At 51.2% G+C, this 23,944-nt stretch overlaps 1 protein-coding gene and 1 long non-coding RNA gene across 4 annotated transcripts in view; one reads left to right on the forward strand and one right to left on the reverse strand.

Annotated features, from left to right (window-relative positions):
* Positions 1 to 23,944, forward strand: part of bcas3 (BCAS3 microtubule associated cell migration factor) — a 1,023,442-nt gene that overhangs the window by 982,301 nt on the left and 17,197 nt on the right. The gene's annotated exons all lie outside the window — the stretch shown is intronic.
* The window catches only part of LOC147102293 (uncharacterized), a 101,377-nt gene continuing 80,106 nt past the window's right edge, over positions 2,674 to 23,944 (reverse strand). Inside the window, exon 3 of the long non-coding RNA XR_015073245.1 lies at positions 2,674 to 3,026. This is a non-coding gene — a long non-coding RNA (uncharacterized LOC147102293). The remainder of the gene's footprint in view (positions 3,027 to 23,944) is intronic.

A 23,944-nucleotide genomic window follows, 5' to 3' on the forward strand; every position in this document is an offset into this window, starting at 1 on the left:
GGGATGTGCAAGAGGCCAGATTTGGAGGAGCGCAGAGATCTCAGAGGGCTGTAGGGCCAGAGGAAAACAAGGTAACAGAAAGCGGATGCCGTTTACTGTCGCCCATGTGCGGGCATTTCAAATGGAAAGGGTGAGCTGGGAATCGAGACAGTGACACATAAATAAAGGAAATGAGCACTTTGACAGCAGAGTGTTTAACTCATTTAGGGACGCTGCCTTGTTCCACCGCTTTCCCTTAACAACAGGCTCTTTCATATTTCAGAGGGATGCAAGTCTGAGTCTGGACCGTGCAGCTCAGAGCAGAAAGGTCACAAGGCTGTAATGCAGTTAGCATTGACTGCCCCCTCTTGTAGTGCGTCTATTAGCCTGTAATTTGATTTGTAGCTATTCATTGGGAGTCCCTGCAGCAGTGTGGTATGGGCTACCATATAATTGGTACTGTCTCTATTTTTACATCATTAGATTAGCTCCTAATGCCTAGCCACTTGTTGTCTGCGCTGGGCCGACCATTTATATGGCTTTAATGTAACATAAAATTCATTACTGACCACATCGAGCAATCTCACAACCCCACCCCCCACCCCACGCAGGAGCTTTGTACAGAACGTGGCTTTAACCCTTTGTGGTGCGAGGCAGTCAGGATAACATCATCAGGGTGTGTACCGGGGGGATTAAAACACAGAAGCATCTATGGGATGAGGTTTACCATATTGTGATCCCGAGGCAGGGTTTCACACGATGGGAACACTTGTGGGCAGGGGTCACCACACCAGATTTGTAGCCCATGTGATTTTTCTGTCCATTGGATGAGTCCATCATGTGGCCACAATTTGGGCACACTGACCTCTGCACCCCCCAAATGTGGACCTATCAGGTGAAGCTCTAACTAACAGTGTTGCACTGTAAACGTCACCATCCGGTACAAACACTTTATACCTCGAACTAGATCTCTCTGCGCTATTTAGAAACATAGAAAAATAGGAGCAGGAGTAGGCCATTTGGCCCTTCGAGCCTGCTCCGCCATTCAATATGATCATGGCTGATCCTCTATCTCAATACCATATTCCCGCTCTCTCCCCATACCCCTTGATGCCCCTTGTGTCTAGAAATCTATCTATCTCCTTCTTAAATATATTCAGTGACTTGGCCTCCACAGCCTTCTGTGGTAGAGAATTCCACAGGTTCACCACTCTCTGAGTGAAGAAATTTCTCCTCATCTCAGTCCTAAATGTCCTACCCCGTATCCTAAGATTCTGACCCCTCATTCGAGACCCCCCAGCCAGGGGAAACATATTCCCCGCATCCAGTCTGTCTAGCCCTGTCAGAATTTTATACGTTTCAGTGAGATCCCCTCTCATTCTTCTAAACTCTAGTGAACATAGGCCTAGTCGACCCAATCTCTCCTCACACGACAGTCCTGCCATCCCAGGAATCAGCCTGGTGAACCTTCACTATACTCCCTCGATACCAAGTACTGTATATCCTTTCTTAGGTAAGGAGACCAAAACTGCACACAGTACTCCAGGTATGGTCTCACCAAGGCCCTGTATAACTGTAGTAAGACATCCTTGCTCCTGTACTCAAATCCTCTTGCAATGAAGGCCAGCATACCATTTGTTAAACCGCTGTTAACCCAACACGCACAAAGGGGAAGGTAGCACACTGAGTAAGATGTTAAAATTTGCTTTTAAAATTCTCATCCTTGTATTCAAATCCCTCCGTGGCCTCACCCCTTCCTATCTCTGTAACCTCCTCCAGCCCTACAACCCTCCGAGATCTCTGTGCTCCTTCGATTCTGGCCTCTTAGGGGTGGGGGGGGAGCGAGGCCATGGAGGGATTTGAACACAAGCATCAGAATTTTAACATCGACTTTTAACATCTTACTCATCATGCTGCCTTCTCCAGTGCACATGTTGGGTTAACAGCGGTTTAACAAATAGCGCACAGAGGGATCTAGTACGAGGTATAAAGTGTTTGTACCTGACGTTAGTTAATTGGAATATACGACTCTGTCCACTGGATAACTTTAACTAGGGTCCAGGCGCAGTGCAACTCCTGCCACTGAGTATTGAGAGTCCAGAAGTTTGCGGAGAAAGCATTTTCTAAGTGTGACATTATACTGAAAGTCGACAACACCATCTTGCATGTACATTAAGCTGATCAGTGTCCAGCACAAAAGCTGCAAGCAGCGAATTACCAAAGATCGTGTCCGGAAGTGAGAATATTCCACAATATTCCCCCCCTCCTCCGGCCCTGAATCAGTAAATCTGGGATTGCAGTCCTGAGGGTCTGATCAAAATAACAGTGAATTTGGGGAAGAGATCGAGTGTAACATTGGGGTGCTGATTGGCAATCTTATGATTACAAACACAAACTCTCCCGCTCCTCTCTTCCAGCTTCCCCAACTCATCAATGCGCAGTGTCAGCCCCAGCCCCTGATATAGACGGCACCAGGTTCACTCGGTCAGTGTCCTCCAATAGGAATTGCTGACAAGCCACAGACAAGCCTACGGCAACATTATTTTAGCCACATGCACTAATTTTAGTAGAAAACGCCTCACAAACACGTACATTACAGATAAATGACTTCACATGTATATTTACTTAACAAACATCTACCATCATTCAGTAACCAAGGGCAATCAAAAAAACACTCGCAGACTCTGCTTTTCTTCTCACCATTTTACTAACAAACGCATAGAAAGGTTAAAGTTCACATGTACACTGTGCGATTGTGAGCATGGCGATCACATGACCAGCGACAGTGTGTCTAGTACTCATTTTTTTAATTCACTAATCAGAAATACAATTAGCCACATCTGGATTCCCAATTAGCCACATGTGGCGAGTGGCTAACGTATGGGACAACAGTGTACTTGAGTGTGTGCTGACTGATCCCTTCGCCCTGCTCCATTGGGAAAGCAGCTTCCTTCCTCTGGGGCTCACTGCGGGAGGATGGGGAGAGGCCGCTGTCAGTCCTCGAATGTGCTGCCTGTTCACTCCAGACTGTTTTTCCATCGCCGGCCCTGCAAATGCACAAGCACAGTTGCCGTGGGTTACAGCCCGCACCATTCTAAGCCGCTGCAGTAATAACTTGATTAGTCCTGAGGAGAAGCCGTGTAGTCCTGGGCCGGAGAGAGTTCTCAGGACAGGCATTCTCCATATCAAAATGAGAGCCTGACCTCAAATTTGAATGAGATTTATAGAAGTTCTATGTAGCACATATCATCGTTATTAACACAGTACAACGTAGTGTATAATATGTATAATGTTTGAAATGATATTGTGTATAGTGCAATGTAAAAGAGTTGCATCTGTACGTACATACACAGGGCTTCCAGTAGCTCATCCAAGTGGCCATTCAGCTTGTGTGATCCTGAACAGTGATATTCGATTATGGAAGGCATCACAGCTGAATCCAGCTCTGGCATTTTAAAGAGGGGTCAGTCACCGCATCACAATCAACAGTGGGAAACCTCACTAGGCCAGGGACACTGAGTACGGTCGCTAACACTTGCTGGAGGCATTCCTGGAGGTTTGATCACGTGACAGTCTAAACAAGGGACGTTTGACCACGTGATGTCTGATCATATGGCCACATGACATCTGCAAATTTACTGCATTTACTTTATAAAGGTTGGGTCTGCTGCGGTTGAGTATTTTTGCTTGTGGTTTCATGCCAGCAGCTGGTGTGTCAGAAGTTCCGAGAACCAGGAGGCCACCCGTGAGCGGGATAAGTAGGGAAACCGAGGGAGAGGAAGAGAGGCAACCAAGGGAGAGGAAGAGGGGAAACTGAGGGATGGGAAAAGGTGAAACCAAGGGAGAGGAAGAGGGAAACCGAGGGAGAGGAAGAGGGAAACCGAGGGAGAGGAAGAGGGAAACTGAGGGCTGGGAAGAGGGGAAACCGAGGGTAGGGAAAGGGGAATCCTAGGGTGGGGAAAAGGGGAAACCGAAGACAGGGAAGTGGGAAAACCAAGGGTTGAGCTGGGAACCTCATTCAGAGGCGATCTGTACTTGGACTTCACACATCAAAAATTGCCGGCTTAGACCAGTAATACCTTTTGCATGATTGGGTGATCAGAATGGCACACAGTACATGAGATGGGATCTGACCCCCCTTGTAAATACTAACACACTAATAGGGAACCCCTTGTAAATATTGACACACTAATGGGGAACCCCTTGTAAATACTGACACACTAATGGGAACCCCTTGTAAATACTGACACACTAATGGGAACCCCTTGTAAATACTGACACACTAATGGGAACCCCTTGTAGATACTGACACACTAATGGGAACCCCTTGTAAATACTGACACACTAAAGGGAACCCCTTGTAAATACTGACACACTAATGGGAACCCCTTGTAAATACTGACACACTAATGGGGAACCCCTTGTAAATACTGACACACTAAAGGGAACCCCTTGTAAATACTGACACACTAATGGGAACCCCTTGTAAATACTGACACACTAATGGGGAACCCCTTGTAAATACTGACACACTGAGGGAGCGTTGCATTGTCGGAGGGGCAGTACTGAGGGAGCGTTGCACTGTCGGAGGGGCAGTACTGAGGGAGCGTTGCACGGTCGGAGGGGCAGTACTGAGGGAGCGTTGCACTGTCGGAGGGGCAGTACTGAGGGAGCGTTGCACTGTCGGAGGGGCAGGCATGTCGGGGGCAGTACTGAGGGAGCGCTGGACTGTCGGAGGGGCAGTACTGAGGGAGCGTTGCACTGTCGGAGGGGCAGTACTGAGGGAGCGTTGCACTGTTGGAGGGGCAGTACTGAGGGAGCGTTACACTGTCGGAGGGGCAGTACTGAGGGAGCGTTGCACTGTTGGAGGGGCGGTACTGAGGGAGCGTTGCACTGTCGGAGGGGCAGTACTGAGGGAGCGTTGCACTGTCGGAGGGGCATTACTGAGGGAGCGTTGCACTGTCGGAGGGGCAGTACTGAGGGAGCGTTGCACTGTCGGAGGGGCAGTACTGAGGGAGCGTTGCACTGTCGGAGGGGCAGTACTGAGGGAGCGTTGCACTGTCGGAGGGGCAGGCACTGTTGGGGGCAGTACTGAGGGAGCGCTGGACTGTCGGAAGGGCAGTACTGAGGGAGCGCTGGACTGTCAGAGGGGCAGTACTGAGGGAGCGCTGCACTGTCGGAGGGGCAGTACCGAGGGAGCGCTGCACTGTCGGAGGGGCAGTACTGAGGGAGCGCTGCACTGTGGGAGGGGCTGCACTGAGGGAGCATTGGACTGTCGGAGGGGCAGTACTGAGGGCTCCGCTGGACTGTCGGAGGGGCGGTACTGAGGGAGCGTTGCAGTGTCGGAGGGGCAATACTGAGGGAGCGTTGCACTGTCGGAGGGGCAGTACTGAGGGAGCGTTGCACTGTCGGAGGGGCAGGCACTGTCGGGGGCAGTACTGAGGGAGCGTTGCACTGTCGGAGGGGCAGTACTGAGGGAGCGTTGCACTGTCGGAGGGGCAGTACTGAGGGAGCGTTGCACTGTTGGAGGGGCAGTACTGAGGGAGCGTTGCACTGTCGGAGGGGCAGTACTGAGGGAGTGCTGCACTGTCGGAGGGGCAGTACTGAGGGAGCGCCGCACTGTCGGAGGGGCAGGCACTGTCGGAGGGCTGCACTGTAGATGGGGCAATACATAAGAACATAAGACGTAGGAGCAGGAGGAGGTAATTTGGCCCCTCGAGCCTGCTCCGCTATTCAATAAGATCATGGCTGATCTGATCTTGGCCTCAACTCCACTTCCCTGCCCACTCCCCATAACCCTTGACTCCCTTATCGTTCAAAAATCTGTCTATCTCCACCTTAAATATATTCAATGGCCCAGCCTCTACAGCTCTCTGGGGAAGAGAATTCCAAAGATTCACGACCCTCTGAGGGAAGAAATTCCTCCTCATATCCGATTTAAAAGGGTGCCCCCTTTATCTTTAACCCTATCAATGCAGCCTTGCACCCGGTATTTTCAGTACTTACAGAGAGCTGAGTCCAGCAACCACAGGGGCTGCGAAGGCCAAAACACTTTCACCAGGCATACACAACAGCTGAGGAGCGGGTGAGCTTCCACTGTTCTTTTTCAGAAGGGGAATACTGAAGGGTTCTTCCCTCTCTTCATGTCGCGTTAAAGGATTTAGGATTTCTTGCTCTTTCCCTCTCTCTCAGAATGAGCAGAGAGATGCAGAATATTTATAAGGACTTTAGGTTGGCGTGTTCAGGGAGGTGGTTGTCTTAACGCAGCAGGTTTTTTGGACCTATCTTTCGGACATGAGTTCTGTGCAGCTCCAGCTACCAGAACCTGGGGTTAGATCCGCTATTTCCATTCCTGGGATTGAAAGTGTCGCTGCAGGGAAGAGCGAATTAGAGGAGGGAAGGTTACTATTTCATTTGATCTTTACTTGTGGTGCAGTACTGATCAGATAATACGATCCTGACAAGAGCACGCACAGTCAGATCCCGTAAGCCACGGGCCATCCAGGCATGTTTGAAATCGCTTACAGATGGTCTGGGCTTCTTGTGTAAAGAGAAAGTGAAATGAGCATTAACGTATTCAACACACCTTAATGGTTCAGTGCCACAGCAAGTAACCTATTGGGCTTTATAATGTGTACGGCCCCCATCTATTTGCCCCCCCCCCACCACCCCGGTATGACAGGGATATTCCTGGCACTGGGTTCGGGCATTTGCAGCAACACAGCGGAGTGAGGGAACTTCAGCTGTGTCCCTTCTGCCCGACCTGGCAAGCTCTCTGTGACCTGTGCCCACCCTCAGGAAAGATAAAATTGCATTCTCAACACTGTCCAACCTGGTGGATGGATGTAAAAGATGTTCCGGACCTGTGGGTAACACTGATGGCAAACAGCAGCAACAACTTGCATTTATATAGCACCTTTGGTGTAGTAAAACGTCCCAGGCCACTTGCCTGGCGCGTTATCAAACAAATTTTGACACCGAGCCACATAAAGAGACATTAGGACAGCTGACCAAAAGCTTGGTCAAATTGGTAGATTTTAAGGAGCGACTTAAAGGAGGTGAGAGAGGCGGAGAGGTTTAGGAAGGGAATTCCAGAGCTTAGGATCTAGGCAGCTGAAGGCACGGCCACCAATGGAGGAGCAATTAAAATCGGGGATGCTCAAGAGACCAGAATTGGAGGAGCGCAGAGATCTCAACGGATTGTGGGGCTGGAGGAGGTTACAGAGATTTTCCCCATTTTGTAGCTTAAAAATCATTTAAACTTGTTGAAAAAGGTTATAGTTGGCCGTTAATTAGAAAAAGAGTAAAATTAAAGTAAAAACCCAAAAGGCAGAGAAAGAATAGGGAAGAGGAGAGAACAAGGAGGAAAAAGCAGAACAAATGCAGGAAAATGTTTAACATTTTATTATGTGAAATGTGTTTTAGGTGTTTAGAATTTAAGAGTTAATTTACGTCAATAGAGCCATTGCTGATTTTTGATAAGTTTTATTACTGTAAAGAAAGAACTTGTATTTATATAGTGCCTTTCACAACCTCATAATGTCCCAAAATAGCTTTACAGCCAATGAAGTACTTTTGAAGTGTTGTCACTGTTGTAATGTATGAAATATTAATTTGTTTCACCATTGCGGTGCATCAGCTAAAATCCTATGGAAGCAGTCGGCACAGAGAGACTGGAGTTTACCTGAACCTACAGGCAGTCTGAGGGTTAATGTTCTGCTCATAGGACAGCAAAAGTGCTCTCAGCCTGCACAAAAAAAAACCTGTACAGGAAAGGGTTAAAGCAACACGAATGGTAAATTTGGTAAATGGGATGCGGGGGAAACTTTGGGTAGAACTAGAATAAACAATCTCTAATGGTTTAACAGTTCATTTTCAAAATGGTCTCTTTTTTAAGCTGTTGTGGATGACCCAGTGTTGGTCTTGTTACAAAGAGATTCATTTATTGAAATCAGTGACAGCTTCCAGGCATCCGGTCAGAAGGACACACATCCTGTGCTGATCCGATGGACCATTTTTCATGCAGCAAGTGTTTATAATCTACCATTCCGGCTGTGGTTTTAACCCCCTCACGTACAAGACTATTCAGCAGCAGTAATCCGCGCTGAAATGACCGTCTGCTTGGCCACCTGGCAGGCACAGGATGGGTAAGGGACCTCCTCAAACTCTTGCCCAGAGTGGCGGGGGGGGGTTGCCAGTTTCAGTTCCTGGGACTGCCTGTTGCTCCAATCAACCTTACAACAACAACTAGCATTTATATAACGCCTTTAACGTAGTACAACTGTCTGAAGTCGCTTCACAGGAGCGTTATCGGACAAAGTTTGACACCCAGCCAAAGAGATATTACGACAGGTGACCAAAAGCTCATTAAAAAGAAGTAGGTTTTAAGGAGCGACTTAAAGGGGGAGAGAGAGGCGGAGAGGTTTAGGGAGGGAATCCAGAGCTTAGGGGCTCAGGCAGCTGAAGGCACGGCCACCAATGGTGGAGCAAACAAATTCAGGGATGCACAAGAAACCAGATTTGGAGGAGCACAGAGATCCCGGAGGGCTGGAGGCGGTCACAGAGTTAGAAAGGGGCGAGGCCATGGAGGTATTTGAACAGAATGATGAGAATTTTACAATTGAGGCGTTGCCGGACTGGGAGCCAATGTGGGTCAGTTAGCTCGGGTGACGGGTGAATGGGACTTGGCGCGAGTTAGGATACGGGCAGCAGAGTTTTGGATGGGCTGAAGTTTACAGAGGGTGGTAGGTGGGAGACTAGCCAGGAGAACATTGGGAGAGTCTTACCCCCTCTGAGAGTTCCTGGCCTGGACCTCCAGAGAAATGGTAAAGCCAAAGCAGAAGGGAATTAACCACACGGAGAGGTTCTTTCATCCACATTGCCGGAGGGAACCTGGTGAAGGGAGGTGGAGGAGGGAGGGGAGGAGGAGGAATGTAACATAAGAAATAGGAGCAGGAGAAGGCCATTCAGCCCCTCAAGCCTGCCCTGCCATTCAATAAGATCATGGCTGATCTGATCTTGGCCTCAGCTCCACTTTCCCGCCCGCTCCCCATAACCCTTGACTCCCCTGTAGCTCAAATATCTGTCTATCTCCACTTTGAATATATTCAATGACTCCATCTCCACAGCTCTCTGGGGTAGAGAATTCCAAAGATTCGCGACCCTCTGAGAGAAGAAATTCTTCCTCACCTCCGTTTTAAATGGAGGACCCCTTATCCTGAAACTGTGCCCTCTAGTTCTAGATTCCCCCACGAGGGGAAACATCTTCCCTGCATCTACCCTGTCAAGCCCCTTCAGTATCTTATATGTTTCAATAAGATCACCTCTCATTCTTCTAAACTCCAATGAGTATAGGCCCAACCAGCTCAACCTTTCTTCATAAGACAACCCCTTTATCTCAGGAAATAACCTAGTGAACCTTCTCTGAACTGCCTCCAATGCAAAACTGCACATAGTTGACAACCAATAGGGTCGAATGCAAGGAAAATATTTGAGACTTTCTCTGGGCTGCTTTGATGGCTGAGACCATGGTGTAAACCTATGCTTCCACACCAGAAAGATCCCAGATTCGTACTGTCCTGAGCTAGGTTCAGTGTCACCAGTATTCCTGTTTACTACCCAGTAAACCCCACCAGGCAGCGAGAGTGTGCGTGAACATCGTCTAAAGACATCATTAGGCCATACCCATCAGGGTCACATAGCCGGCCAGGGTATCACCGGGCTCTTTCATGAGGACTAACCCACACTTGGGTGAGTTGCTGTGGATTTGAACCTGAACACAAATCAGCACCTTCAAAGAAGGAGAGGAAAACCAATTGGTGAGGAGACAAAGGCCATCCCGAGGTGACTGAGTAAGGTTCAGGAATGAATCTGGTCCACAACACCAGGCTGCTCTGGGTAGCTCTCTCTCTTCACATGCATTTTTGTTACAAATTACAATTTTCCTGATCAAAACATTAGCTCCTTCTCTGTCCCCAGCCCTCATGCAACTATCTAAACATCCTGAAGGTTACAAAAACACTCCATGCGATTTCTCGGACAAGCGAAGTGCAGGTTTTTTTTTTAAAAGCATGACCTCCTGTGAAAGAAACTGATCCAGTTTTCATTTCCTGCCTCACTCCCCATTTGAGGTACTCGCTGCTAGAACTTTGTCCTGCCTTTGCCACCACTGTGGTGAGCAGATGCGCGAGGTGCTCAAAGTGGGGTCAAACCTCGGCGCACTTTGTGTCGCAAAGGGTTTAGGCAGGTTCCGAATTGGACTGAACAACAACAGACAGACGCTCTGAAATTCATTGTGTGATGCACTTTGAGATTTTTTTTTGACTGTGCAAATCTCCACATCTTTCTTCCTCACTGCTCTTGGCGAAGATGCTGGGAATCTCTGCAATTTTCTGGCTGTTAATTAACACATATCTGCTTATACTCGGGGTTGGGTGAGCTGTACCTAAGGCCAAGGATGTTAAAGTTTATTGAACTGTAAGGTGAAAGGTCAGAGTCCATAGTGCAGGACAGGCCAAGGTTGAAAAGAGCAAAAGTGAAGATGAGGTTGATGCGCTATCAATTACTCATAAAAGACTGAGAGTTAAGAGAGTAACTAAAGGCTTTTATTAACAAAAGAATGAAGGTCTGCCTCGAGTGGTCGACCGGTCCAGAAATACAAAGGGCTGGGGAGCAGTCACCTTTATACTAGGACTTGTGGGAGGAGTCAGCCGAGGCATGTCCAGGCATGTACACAGTGGAATACAAACAGTGGTTTACCACAGAGGTAAATCAGGAAGAAGTGATTGGGTGACACCTAGTTTAGATTTTAAAAGCCTGTCGACTGTAGGAGGCAGGGAAGACTGAATAAGGAATTCCACAGTGTTGAGTTCCTAGGAATGAATGAGTTAGATAGAGTAGGAGATGAGTCTTCACTTCAATACATTGAGGATGTCGGATGATGAATATTGCATCAGATGCTGAGATAAAGGCCCCAGTCGCTACCATCCCCCACCCTAATCCCCACTCTCCCTACCCGTCTCTACCCAGCCCCACCCCCAGTCTCTACCCTCCCCCACCCTAATCCCCACTCTCCCTACCCGTCTCTACCCAGCCCCACCCCCAGTCTCTACCCAGCCCCACCCCCAGTCTCTACCCTCCCCCACCCCCAGTCTCTACCCTCCCCACCCCCAGTCTCTACCCTCCCCCACCCCCAGTCTCTGCCCAGCCCCACCCCAGTCTCTACCCTCCGCCACCCTAATCCCCACCCTCCCCACCCGTCTCTACCCAGCCCCACCCCCAGTCTCTACCCAGCCCCACCCCCAGTCTCTACCCTCCCCCACCCTAATCCCCACTCTCCCTACCCGTCTCTACCCAGCCCCACCCCAGTCTCTACCCAGCCCCACCCCCAGTCTCTACCCTCCCCCACCCCCAGTCTCTACCCTCCCCACCCCCAGTCTCTACCCTCCCCCACCCCCAGTCTCTGCCCAGCCCCACCCCAGTCTCTACCCTCCGCCACCCTAATCCCCACCCTCCCCACCCGTCTCTACCCAGCTCCACCCCCAGTCTCTACCCTCCCCCACCCCCAGTCTCTACCCTCCGCCACCCTAATCCCCACTCTCCCCACCCGTCTCTACCCAGCCCCACCCCCAGTCTCTGCCCTCCCCCACCCCCAGTCTCTACCCTCCCCCACCCCTAGTCTCTACCCTCCCCCACCCTAATCCCCACTCTCCCCACCCGTCTCTACCCAGCCCCACTCCCAGTCTCTACCCAGCCCCACCCCCAGTCTCTACCCTCCCCCACCCCCAGTCTCTACCCTCCCCCACCCCAGTCTCTACCCTCCCCCACCCCCAGTCTCTACCCTCTCCCACCCTCAGTCTCTGCCCAGCTCCACCCCCAGTCTCTACCCTCCCACACCCCCAGTCTCTACCCAGCTCCACCCCCAGTCTCTGCCCAGCTCCACCCCCAGTCTCTGCCCAGCTCCACCCCCAGTCTCTACCCTCCCCCACCCCCAGTCTCTACCCAGCTCCACCCCCAGTCTCTACCCAGCTCCACCCCAGTCTCTGCCCAGCTCCACCCACAGTCTCTACCCTCCCCCACCCCCAGTCTCTGCCCTCCCCACCCCCAGTCTCTACCCTCCCCCACCCCCAGTCTCTACCCAGCTCCACCCCCAGCCTCTACCCAGCTCCACCCCCAGACTCTGCCCAGCTCCAACCCGTCTCTACCCTCCCCCACCCCCAGTCTCTACCCAGCTCCACCCCCAGTCTCTACCCAGCTCCACCACCAGTCTCTGCCCAGCTCCACCCCAGTCTCTGCCCAGCTCCACCCCCAGTCTCTGCCCAGCTCCACCCCCAGTCTCTACCCTCCCCCACCCCAGTCTCTGCCCAGCTCCACCCCCAGTCTCTACCCAGCTCCACCCCCAGACTCTGCCCAGCTCCAACCCATCTCTACCCACCCCCACCCCAGTCTCTGCCCAGCTCCACCCCCAGTCTCTACCCTCCCCCACCCCAGTCTCTGCCCAGCTCCACCGCCAGTCTCTACCCTCCCCCACCCCCAGTCTCTACCCAGCTCCACCCCCAGTCTCTACCCAGCTCCACCCCCAGTCTCTGCCCAGCTCCAACCCGTCTCTACCCTCCCCCACCCCCAGTCTCTACCCTCCCCCACCCCCAGTCTCTACCCTCCCCCACCCCCAGTCCCTACCCTACCCAACCCCAGTCTCTGCCCAGCTCCACCCCCAGTCTCTGCCCAGCTCCACACCCAGTCTCTGCCCAGCTCCACCCCCAGTCTCTACCCTCCCCCACCCCCAGTCTCTACCCTCCCCCACCCCCAGTCTCTACCCAGCTCCACCTCCAGTATCCACCCTCCCCCACCCCCAGTCTCTACCCTCCCCCACCCCCGGTCTCTACCCAGCTCCACCCCCAGTCTCTGCCCAGCTCCACCCCCAGTCTCTGCCCAGCTCCACCCCCAGTCTCTACCCTCCCCCACCCCCAGTCTCTACCCAGCTCCACCCCCAGTCTCCACCCTCCCCCACCCCCAGCCTCTACCCTCCCCCACCCCCGGTCTCTGCCCAGCTCCACCCCCAGTCTCTGCCCAGCTCCACCCCCAGTCTCTGCCCAGCTCCACCCCCAGTCTCTGCCCAGCTCCACCCCCAGTCTCTGCCCAGCTCCACCCCCAGTCTCTGCCCAGCTCCACCCCCAGTCTCTGCCCAGCTCCACCCCCCAGTCTCCACCCTCACCCACCCCCAGTCTCTGCCCAGCTCCACCCCCAGTCTCTGCCCAGCTCCACCCCAGTCTCTGCCCAGCTCCACCCTCAGTCTCTACCCTCCCCCACCCCCAGTCTCTACCCAGCTCCACCCCCAGTCTCCACCCTCCCCCACCCCCAGTCTCCACCCTCCCCCACCCCCGGTCTCTGCCCAGCTCCACCCCCAGTCTCCACCCTCACCCATCCCCAGTCTCTGCCCAGCTCCACCCCCAGTCTCTGCCCAGCTCCACCCCCAGTCTCTGCCCAGCTCCACCCCCAGTCTCTGCCCAGCTCCACCCCCAGTCTCTACCCTCCCCCATCCCCAGTCTCTGCCCAGCTCCACCCCCAGTCTCCACCCTCGCCCACCCCCAGTCTCCACCCTCACCCACCCCCAGTCTCTGCCCAGCTCCACCCCCAGTCTCTGCCCAGCTCCACCCCCAGTCTCTACCCTCCCCCACCCCCAGTCTCCACCCTCGCCCACCCCCAGTCTCTGCCCAGCTCCACCCCCAGTGTCTGCCCAGCTCCACCCCAGTGTCTGCCCAGCTCCACCCCAGTCTCTGCCCAGCTCCACCCCCAGTCTCTGCCCAGCTCCACCCCCAGTCTCTGCCCAGCTCCACCCCCTAGTCTCTGCCCAGCTCCACCCCCAGTCTCTGAGCAGCTCCACCCCTAGTCTCTGCCCAGCTCCACCCCCAGTCTCTGCACGAGAGAATATTATGTGGCACAAGAGAGAAAGATGGAGAAATGTAGAAAAGAATAAAAATCAGCCAAAACTTGTTGATTTAAATGGTGCTTTTATGTGGTCCCTTGTGCCAGGAACTTGCTAAAATATTCTGGCCTAGAAATTGGGTTGTGGGCTCGCCAGGGCTGTAGCGCCAGAAATTTTGCGCCAGCGCCCGACGAAAATTCGGTTGCGCCGGCCCCAGACGGCGGCGGGCGCTAAAGGAGGGTTTTAGCGCCTGAAAACGGGCGTTGAATTGGGTTTCCCGGCGCTAATCCCCCGCTGCGGCACCCGATGCGGTGCGGCAGGCTGGGGAACTGCAGGCCTCCTCCTTCTGTTAAGGAGGAGCTGCCTGCAGCCGACAACTGTCCAGCGGATTCCCCCAACATCTGAGCCCGGCACCTCGGGGAAGTGCCGGGCTCGCAGCACACACTCATCAGGGCCGCGGGGGGGTGATGCAGGAGTCTGGGAAGGGAGGTGCGGGCAGGCGGCCGCCGGGAACGCGGCCGGCCGCCGCTCCACCTTTATGCGCCGGCGCAAAGGCGTGTAAGAACACTTTTCACATTCGTTAGTTGCGCCTGCCATGGGCGAGGCGGGCGCAACTGAATTTGGGCTTGGGGCCGGGTTACCACGGCAACCGGGACGCTGCGCACACCGATGACGTCATCGGTGCCGGCGCAGCGCTACCGGCTAACGCCGATGGTAAGGCCCAAGTCAATTTGCAAAACGGCTATAAGTCCGGCGCAAGGCCCTCTAGCGCCACTAATTGGGCGCTAAGCCCACTCAATTTCTAGGCCTCTGTTTCCTAAAATAACCCATTTTTGAGCTGTTTCATGTGACATGAGGACTGAAGCATCCCGGTCTTTAGATGCCCTCCTTGTTGTCTCCTCTGCTCTCCATGCTGGGCTACATTTGCAGCTGCTATCCAGCACCTTATCAAAGTGGCCGTTTCTCCTGAGGGAATCTCTGGTACAGTGATTGTCAGCAAGCTATTCAGGTAAGAGGTGATCACCGTGGCACCCCACCTGATCCTCAACCGATATCCACGCGTGCTCTGTTCCAACAGGGGGGGTGGGTCATTGGATTATAATCAGGAGCAAAGACCAGTACTAATTCCTGCCCCACACCCCCCAGCCCTGGGAGCTAGACCTGTTCTTGACGGGGCAGAGATCTAATCATACAGTAGGCAAGTGTCCTAATAGGTAACACTTGTTCCATATGATCTCCTGGACTGGTTTTGATTGCCTGAAGGGGTCGAGGAGAAATTTTCCAGAGTATTTCCCTTATTGACCCTGGGTTTTTTCTCTAGTTTTTTGCCTCTCCCAGGAGGAGCTTACATGGCTGCGCAGTGAGGGGGGTGCAGGGGTGGGGTGGGGACAGTGAGGAAGTGTTCAGTCATGATGCTACAAACATCATGATGTGGAGCAGGCTTGATAGACCAGCTGGTCCTTTCCTGCCCATCAATTTTTTATGTTGATCCTTAACCCAAGCTCAGTTGCAGTCTGGTGATCGGACCTGGGGCCTTCTTGGACTGTAGTACTAAACTGGGCAGTGCACTTATCGGTTTGAAACCATTGCATCTGGGGTGGGGTGAGAGAGCAGTCTTTTCTAACGCTCCCGCCTTAGATGTGATTTCTAAAATGTCTAGCGTAATTTTGACGGTACATTCCACATCAGAGAGGCTCAGCGATGAGCAGCTAATCTGAGAGTCTCCTGTTCTTTTATTAAAAATAATTGTCCCAGTTCTCTGTGTGTCGAGCCTGGGGCCAGCTGTCTGCTCTTAGATGCTGCACTCGCTACTTAAGAGACACTAAAGATAGAAAAGGGAAGGAGCAAACATTAAGGTTGGACCTGAAAAGCCCAGCACTTTGCAAGAAAGGCTGGTGTGTGAAAAGAGTGGCCAGCATTTTCCTCCACTCCAAGGGGAGAATTGTGTCGCATTGATTCGAGAATGCTGCATTCATCGCCCGGGAGCCTGACTGTAATTCACAGTGACAGTATGAGGTGATGAGGAAGAATCTCTTCTAATCAGAGCTGCCCCAACTTCCTCTTCATTGACACATCAGGACTTGATGTCATTGTATCGTTTATGCGGCCTGCCGCTCTGTCACTTGTGGGTAGAATGAGTTCGGCCCTCTTGGCAAATGGTTCTTTAGACCACGTTGCAGGAGAGCGGTGGGGGGGGGCGCGGGGAAGGAGAGGTACTTTACAAAGCAGGGCAGTCTCAGCATAATCATTGGATGAGGGCAGGGGCTTAGTGTGATGGGCCTGTTCATCAGCCCCAGGAGGGAGATGGAGTCGCTAACTTACCGGCACCGCCTATAGAAAGCGCATTAAGCTGCCGAACTGTGCACTGTTTCTCCACCTGAATTACAGTTCAGTTTATCACACCATTAGCATTGATACAAAACAGTTTGGGCTTCATTAGTTGAGCACAGTATAGCCTTAATTCACATTATCCGATCATTCCGTTTGTTAGCCCTAAATTCCTTCTTTGCTGTATTGTTTACATTGCTTGATTCAAATTATTGAATAATTCAAAAAAAATTAGTTCAAAAATGACTTTGAATTATCAGGAGTAGACGAGTGTAATTCAGGTCTGCAGTGACCCGAAGGTCAGTAAGGCAAGTGGTGCAAGAGACCATCTTCGGAGGAAGAAGACTTGCATTTATATAGCGCCTTTCACAACCTCAGGACGTCCCAAACTGCTGTACAGCCAATTTGCGCACAGCAAAGCCCCACAAGCAGCAATGTGTTAAATGACCAAATAATCTGCTTTTAGTGATGTTAATTGAGGGATAAATATTGGCCAGGACACCAGGTGAACTCCCCTGCTCTTGTTTGAAATAGTGTTATAGGATCTTCTACATCCACCTGAGAGGGCAGAAGGGGCCTTGGTTTAACGTCTCAGCCGAAAGACGGCACCGTCGACAGTGCACAAGTCCTTTGTGCTCAAGTCTCTAGAGGGGGACTTGAACCCACAACCTTCTGACTCAGTGTTACCAACTGAGTCACGGCTGTTACCACAGTGGGGCAGTCTCCCAGCGTTCATGTAAGAAGATGCAAAAAACCTCCCAGAAATAGTGGAGAACCAAGGCTCTAGCGAGAATGAGGAACTGAAAGAAATTAGTATTATTAAAAAAATAGTACTGGAGAAATTAATGGGACTGAATGCCGATAAATCCCCTGGACCTGATGGCCTACATCCTAGGGTTTTGAAAGAGGTGGCTATAGACATAGTGGATGCATTGGTTGTCATCTTCCAAAATTCCATTGATTCTAGAACAGTTCCCGTGGATTGGAAGGTAGGAAATGTAATCCCACTATTTAAGAAAGGAGGGAGAGAGAAAACGGGGAACTACAGACCAATTAGTAGGGAAAATGCTAGCATCTATTATTAAGGACGTGGTAACAGGGCACTTAGAAAATAATAATAGGATTGGGCAGAGTCAACACGGTTTTATGAAAGGGAAATCGTGTTTGATGAATCTGTTAGAGTTTTTTGAGGTTGTAACTAGTAGAATAGATATGGGAGAACCAGTGGATGTGGTGTATTTGGATTTTCAGAAGGCATTCGATAAGGTGCCACACAAGAGGTTATTAAACAAAATTAGGGCTCATGGGATTGGGGGTAATATACTAGCATGGATTAAGGATTGGTTAACGGACAGAAAACAGAGAGTAGGAATAAACGGGACATTTTCAGGTTGGCAGACTGTAACTAGTCGGGTACCGCAAGGATCAGTGCTTCGGCCTCAGCTATTCACAATCTACATCAATGATTTGGATGAGGGAACCAAATGTAATATATCCAAGTTTGCTGATGATACAAAGCTGGGTGGGAATGTAAGTTGTGAGGAGGATGCAACGAGGCTTCAAGAGGATATAGACAAGCTAAGTGAGTGGGCAAGAACATGGCAAATGGAATATAATATGGAGAAATGTGAAGTTATCCACTTTCGTAAGAAAAATAGAAAAGCAGAGTATTTTTTAAATGGTGAGAGATTGGGAAATGTTGGTGTTCAGAGGGACCTGGGTGTCCTTGTACACGAATCACTGAAAGTTAACATGTAGGTGCAGCAAGCAATTAGGAAAACAAATGGTATGTTGGCTTTTATTACAAGAGGATTTGAGTATAGGAGTAAAAATGTCTTACTGCAATTATATAGGGCCCTGGTGAGACCACACCTGGAGTATTGCGTACAGTTTTGGTCTCTTTACCTAAGGAAGGGTATACTTGCCATAGAGGGAGTGCAATGAAGGTTCACCAGACTGATTCCTGGGATGGGGGGATGGTCCTCTGAGGAGAGATTGAGTAGACTAGGCCTATATTCTCTGGAGTTTAGAAGAATGAGAGGTGATCTCATTGAAACATATAAAATTCTTACAGGGCTTGACAGGGTAGATGCAGGGAGGATGTTTCCCCTGGCTGGAGAGTCTAGAACCAGGGGTCACAGTCTCAGAATAAGGGGTTGGCCATTTAGGACTGAGATGAGGAGAAATTTCTTCACTCAGAGGATGGTGAATCTTTGGAATTCTCTACCCCAGAGGGCTGTGGAGGCTCAGTCGTTGAGTATATTCAAGACAGAGATCGATAGATTTTTGCATATTAAAGGAATCAAGGAATATGGGGATCATGCAGGAAAGTGGAGTTGAGGTAGAAGATCAGCCATGATCTTACTGAATGGCGGAGCAGGCTCGAGGTTCCGAATGGCCGACTCCCGCTCCTATTTCTTATGTTCTGTTCTTATTCCAGCTTCACACCGCTTTAGTGTAACCACAATTGGTGTGGAGCCAAGAATAAGATACGGGTGACCATTGGACAATCTGGGAACTTATTTTAAATGTCAGTTAGCTCTTTGTGAACAATAAAACTTTAGTTAGTATTCCAATACCAGTGAACAGAGAAATGCAAAGCTGTTTTCCTTGCTCAAAGAACAATGTAGAGCTGGCAGTATAACTCGGACCTACAAGCCACCTGGCACTCTTAACAGGTACCAGTATCAAACTGGTGAAAAAAAACTCTGCTGCCCGTATCCTAACTCGCACCAAGTCCCGTTCACCCATCACCCCTGTGCTCGCTGACCTACATTGGCTCCAAGTCCAGCAATGCCACGATTTTAAATTTCTCATCCTTGGCCTCGCCCCTCCCTATCTCGGTAACCTCCTCCAGCCCTACAACCCTCCAAGATCTCTTGTACTTGGATATGGATTTTGAAGTGCCATAACCTACAAGGCTATGGACCGAGAGCTGGAAAGTGGGATTAGGCTGGATAGCTCTTTTCAGCCGGCACAGACACGATGGCCCGAATGGCCTCCTTCTGTGCCGTAAATTTCTATGATTCTGCGCTCCTCCAATTCTGACCTTGTGCATGCCCGATTTTCAGCACACCACCATTGGCGGCCATAGTTGCAGCTGCCGAGGCCCTAAGCTTTGGAATTCCCTCCCTAAACCTCTCCGCCTCTCTCTCCTCCTTTAAGACGCTCCTTAAAACCTACCTCTTTGACCACCTGTCCTAATATCTCCTTATGTGGCTCGGCGTCAAATTTTGTCTGATAACGCTCCAGTGAAGCATCTTGGGACGTTTTACTACGTTAAAGCTGCTATATAAATGCAAGTTGTTGTTGTGCCCATATAACAACAACCTTAAAAAGAAAGGTCTGTTTAACTCTCCTTTTTGGAGGGAGGCGTTGTTAGAATAATGCTAGTGTACATCTGCTGTTTTTTTTTGTTTGGCATAAAGTATATCCTGACAGCACTCCCAGCTGAGATGCCCTTGTCTGTATCACTCTGCCTTTAATCATTCAAGTAACTTGCCAATCTAGTTAAGAATTAACCTGAGAACCAGCCTCAGGGTAGAGATTGCAAAATGTGATAATGGCGATTGATTCTGATGACTTTTCCACATTTTTGTTTGGATTTTGAGGATTTTTGGCCGATGAAAGGAACGTTTTACCCATCCCAGTGATGCTCCATGGGAAAGCGTCCCCTACATTTCCATTTCTTACATCAGCCATCACTTTGTGATAACTTTTCAGTGAGATTGCCATTTAGCTCCGCATTACTGGGGTGTTTTGGGTTTTTTGCTGCGTGCCCACATCCACTGAGAACTGGTTTGAAACAACCCAAACTGGTTTTATTTCTGCAAAAAGACAATACTGCAGATGCTGGAAATCTGAAATAAAAACAGAAAATGCTGGAGATACTCAGCAGGTCAGGCAGCATCTGTGAAGAGAGAAACCGAGTTAATGTTTCAGGTCGATGGCGAAAGGTCATCGACCTGAAACGTTAACTCTGTTTCTCTCTTCACAGATGCTGCCTGACCTGCTGAGTATCTCCAGCATTTTCTGTTTTTATTTTTGGTTGTATTTCTTGTCTTGTCTTGTCTGATAACGCTCCTGTGAAGTGCCATGGGATGTTTTACTGTGTTAAAAGCGCTATATAAATGCAAGTTGTTGTTGATTACTGCGTTTGGGATGAGATACTTGAACCTCATGGTATCAAATTGAAATAAAAGGTGAGCTGTGACATTCCACAAACTGGCCCATCTGGCTTTAATCTACAACCTCAATGCCTGCACACTTTCCCCTTTTTTTAACAAACCTGTTTGAATGCACTTTCTTTTAAAATACAAAACAACTCAATCCCCAAATCCTTCCCATTTAGAAAAATATACTCAAAAAACCTGAAATGTGACAGCCTTTCTAATATAGCAAAAAGGAAGGCGAAATTTAAAATCCGTGGGAGATGTCACAATAGTCTAGTTGGGGGCGGCAGTTATTGTGAGTGGCTGGTGAGTTAATTAGCTGTCCCAATGCAGATTGTGGGAACAGGAAAGAGTGTGTACATAGCTCCAAAGGTACATATCTCATTATGGATTGGTATTCGTCCAGCTTATTTTCTCCCACTCAAAGCTTCCCATGACCCTGGAGACTGCAAGTAGTCAACTGCTGTGCCAGTCAGTTCTGTGACCCTCGCCAGTGCTGCTCCTTGTGCTCAGCTGATAGACAGTATGGGCCAGATTTTCGGGCAGCTGTCGGCTGGGTTTTCAGGCGGCCGGGGTCCAAAAATCGCAGAAATAGGGGGTCGCGACCCCCCCGCCTGATTCCCCGCCCCGTCCGACTTTCGGACCGCCGTTTCTCTGTGACCCGAATCAGTCCCGCCCGCCGCTGGCGGGAATGGCCGGCGGGACCCTAATCAGCAATTACTGGCACGTTTAATCCCATTTTAAGGGGCCCTTGCTATTTTCAAGGGTTCCCCACGCTAAACACGCCTGCGGGGAACCCCGCTGATGAAACCTGGCGTGAAGCATCCCGGCTTGCTTGCTCTCAGCTGCAGGTCATTCGGGAAAGCTGAGATTTAAACAGAGAGCATTTGTACGCTCAAGGACCTTGCTGTTGCAGGCTTGGGGCTACTTGTTGAACACTTATGCACAGCTGTGGAAGGTTGGAGCCTCACACACTTCTCCAGTGTGAGCTCCTGGGAAGCCCCTCTCACCACCCTAACTTAGCGCCTCCTCAACGGAGGCATCTGCCAGAAGCATGGGAGGCCTTTTGTTCCTTCCCTTCCTGGCATTAGAGGATCTCCAACAGCAGAGGAGGCTGGAGCAACTCCAGCAACAGCAGCACCAGCAACAACAGCAGCACCAGCAGGAGCGACAGGCTGCGGCTCAGCCACCTGGGGCAGCACAGGCCAGAAGGGACCAGTGCACGAGAACATTGCTGGGCGGAATGCAAGGAACGCACTCATCCTGGGCAGATTTGCGTAGCCTGGTACATCAAACACTGCAGCCTCACTGCTTCTTAACTGACCATGGACAGAGGCCCATGCCTGCACATTCCTACCTATTTGACCAGCTTGCTGACATCTGCAAGTTATCCTAAGGCCTCTATGTGATATCCCCATTCGCCAAATGACAGACGCCATAACTGCAGCAGTTGCCACCAGATTTTTTATGTAAAGGAAACTGATGGCATTAAAACTACTTACAAGACTTTTCACCCAAGTGACTACCCTTGTGATTAGTGGTGCTTTATTTTTCTCTTACGCGTGCTCCTACGCAGTGGTACCCCTGTGGCTTCAGCAGATGTGGAGGCCCCTTGCTCACTTTCCTGCTGCGCCTGTCTCGACACCTTTGGCGGGCGTCCTCTAGGGTGGCGAGCCTGTGAGGGCTCGCCAGCAGTCTGCTGCTCCTGCAGCTATGCAGGGGTTGAGACTCCTAGCTCACTGGGGTGTGGACTCCGGCGGGGCTCTGACCGAGGGCTCTGAAGTGGCATGGAAGTGTGAGCGCCTGGAGAGGAGCCCCCAATTCCTTGAGGTGTGCCAACAACCTCCCTCTCATGGGTCAGCTCCCCCTCAGCGCCTGCAAGTGGCTGGAGAGCACCTTGCTGTACATCAGGGGGGCCATGGGGACCCGTCTCAGCACTGGAAGTCCTGCTCAGAGGGACTTCCATGAAGATCTGGTTTCGGTGCTCCATAGATGCCCATCGCTCCTCAAGAGATGCCATTGTATTCAGAGCACTCACCATGTTTTCGACACCCTGGCGACTATGCTCCTCCATGGCCGCAGCCCTCCTCTCCTCGGCCGCAGCCCTCCTCTCCTCGGCTGCAGCCAGCATTGCCACAGAGGTAGCCATCCTTTCCGTGGTGATGCTTTGATGCGCCACTGACTCCAATAAGGCTCTGCTCATGCTCGCCATGGACTCCTCCATTCGCTCCACACTCGCAGTGACCCTGGAGACAAAACCTCCCAGAGACTCCTGCATCTGTGCATGGAGATCCATCACCTCCTCTCTTGCGGATGGACCCAGAGGCATAGGGTCGACATGCAGCTGAGCTGAGCTGGCAGAGCCCTGCGCCCTCCGACGAGGACTCTCCACTGCTGTCCCTGTCTCCACAATCTGCTGATGCTCACTTGTGAGCTGTGATACACCAGGTGACAACTCTACTCTATGTCCCGAATGTCCCACCGAGGTGTGAGTGTCTGCGTTGGTGCTGGGTGCGCTTACTTCTGCTGACGCTGCGCCCTCAGAGGTTGGAGCTTCCTCTGAGGAGTCTGGCTGCAAAGCCTCTTCCTCCTCGGCACTGGCGACGGGGGCTCCGGATGGTCCTGTGGGGGAGTAAAGGAAAGAGTTAGAGATGTGATGGCAAGGCTACTTGCACATTGGATTTGGCATATGCTCATAAGTCCAAATGATGTGGCTTCAGAATCATTTCAGCAACTCATGCTATGTCAATGAGAAAGATGGGGAACTATTCTGTCACCAGCTTGTGGGCTTGTTCCGGTCTCTCCTTCCCCAGCATCCACAGGCACGTCAGCCCCAGCAATCTCGAGCGCCGCTTCCTCCCAGGGGCTCAGGTGGGCGAATGAGGGTGGTCCTCCTCCGGTCCTTGCATGCTCTCGCCTGTTGTGAGCTCTCTTTTCCTGCAATGAGAGAGACAAGTGGAGTTTGAGTGAGAGTGCAGGAGTGAGTGTAGAGATTGCATAGCATAGATGCTTAGAAGGAGACAAAGATGTTGTGAGGCTGCAAGACCAAGGGCCCTCCCTGTGTGTTGTCAGTTGTGTTCCAAGCATCAGAGTGAGAGGCAGTGTGAGGGCTGCATGGTGGAACAGTTATGTGAATGTGAGCATAGAGAGATAGGGAATGGGTAAGGGTGCATTGATGTGACTGTGAAGTGGGATGTGGAGGAAGAGATTGCTGAAGCTGAGTGCTGTTGGGGAAAGGCAATGGGGATCAGGTTGTGGATGATGGAAACTTCGTACTTACTTTCCCTGTGCGGTGAAGGTCGTGGAAGCGCTTCCTGCACTGCAGCCAGGTGCGATGGGTGACTCCCAGAGAGTTGACCTCTGCAGCCACCTCCATCCAGGCATCCTTGGTCTCTGTGGGAGGCCTCTTCCTCCCTGAGCGAGGGTACAGGACCTCCCTGTGGGCCCTCACCCCACCGATCAGTGTTCTCCAGTGACGTTTGGTCGAATTTGATGGCTGCTCGGCCTCGGCTGCTGGCAGCAGCTGGTGCAGGCTCCTCTG

This window comes from Somniosus microcephalus, chromosome 22 (assembly GCF_052327205.1).
Source record: "Somniosus microcephalus isolate GS21.2 chromosome 22, FLI_Smic_1.0, whole genome shotgun sequence".
Taxonomy (NCBI): Eukaryota; Metazoa; Chordata; class Chondrichthyes; order Squaliformes; family Somniosidae; genus Somniosus; species Somniosus microcephalus.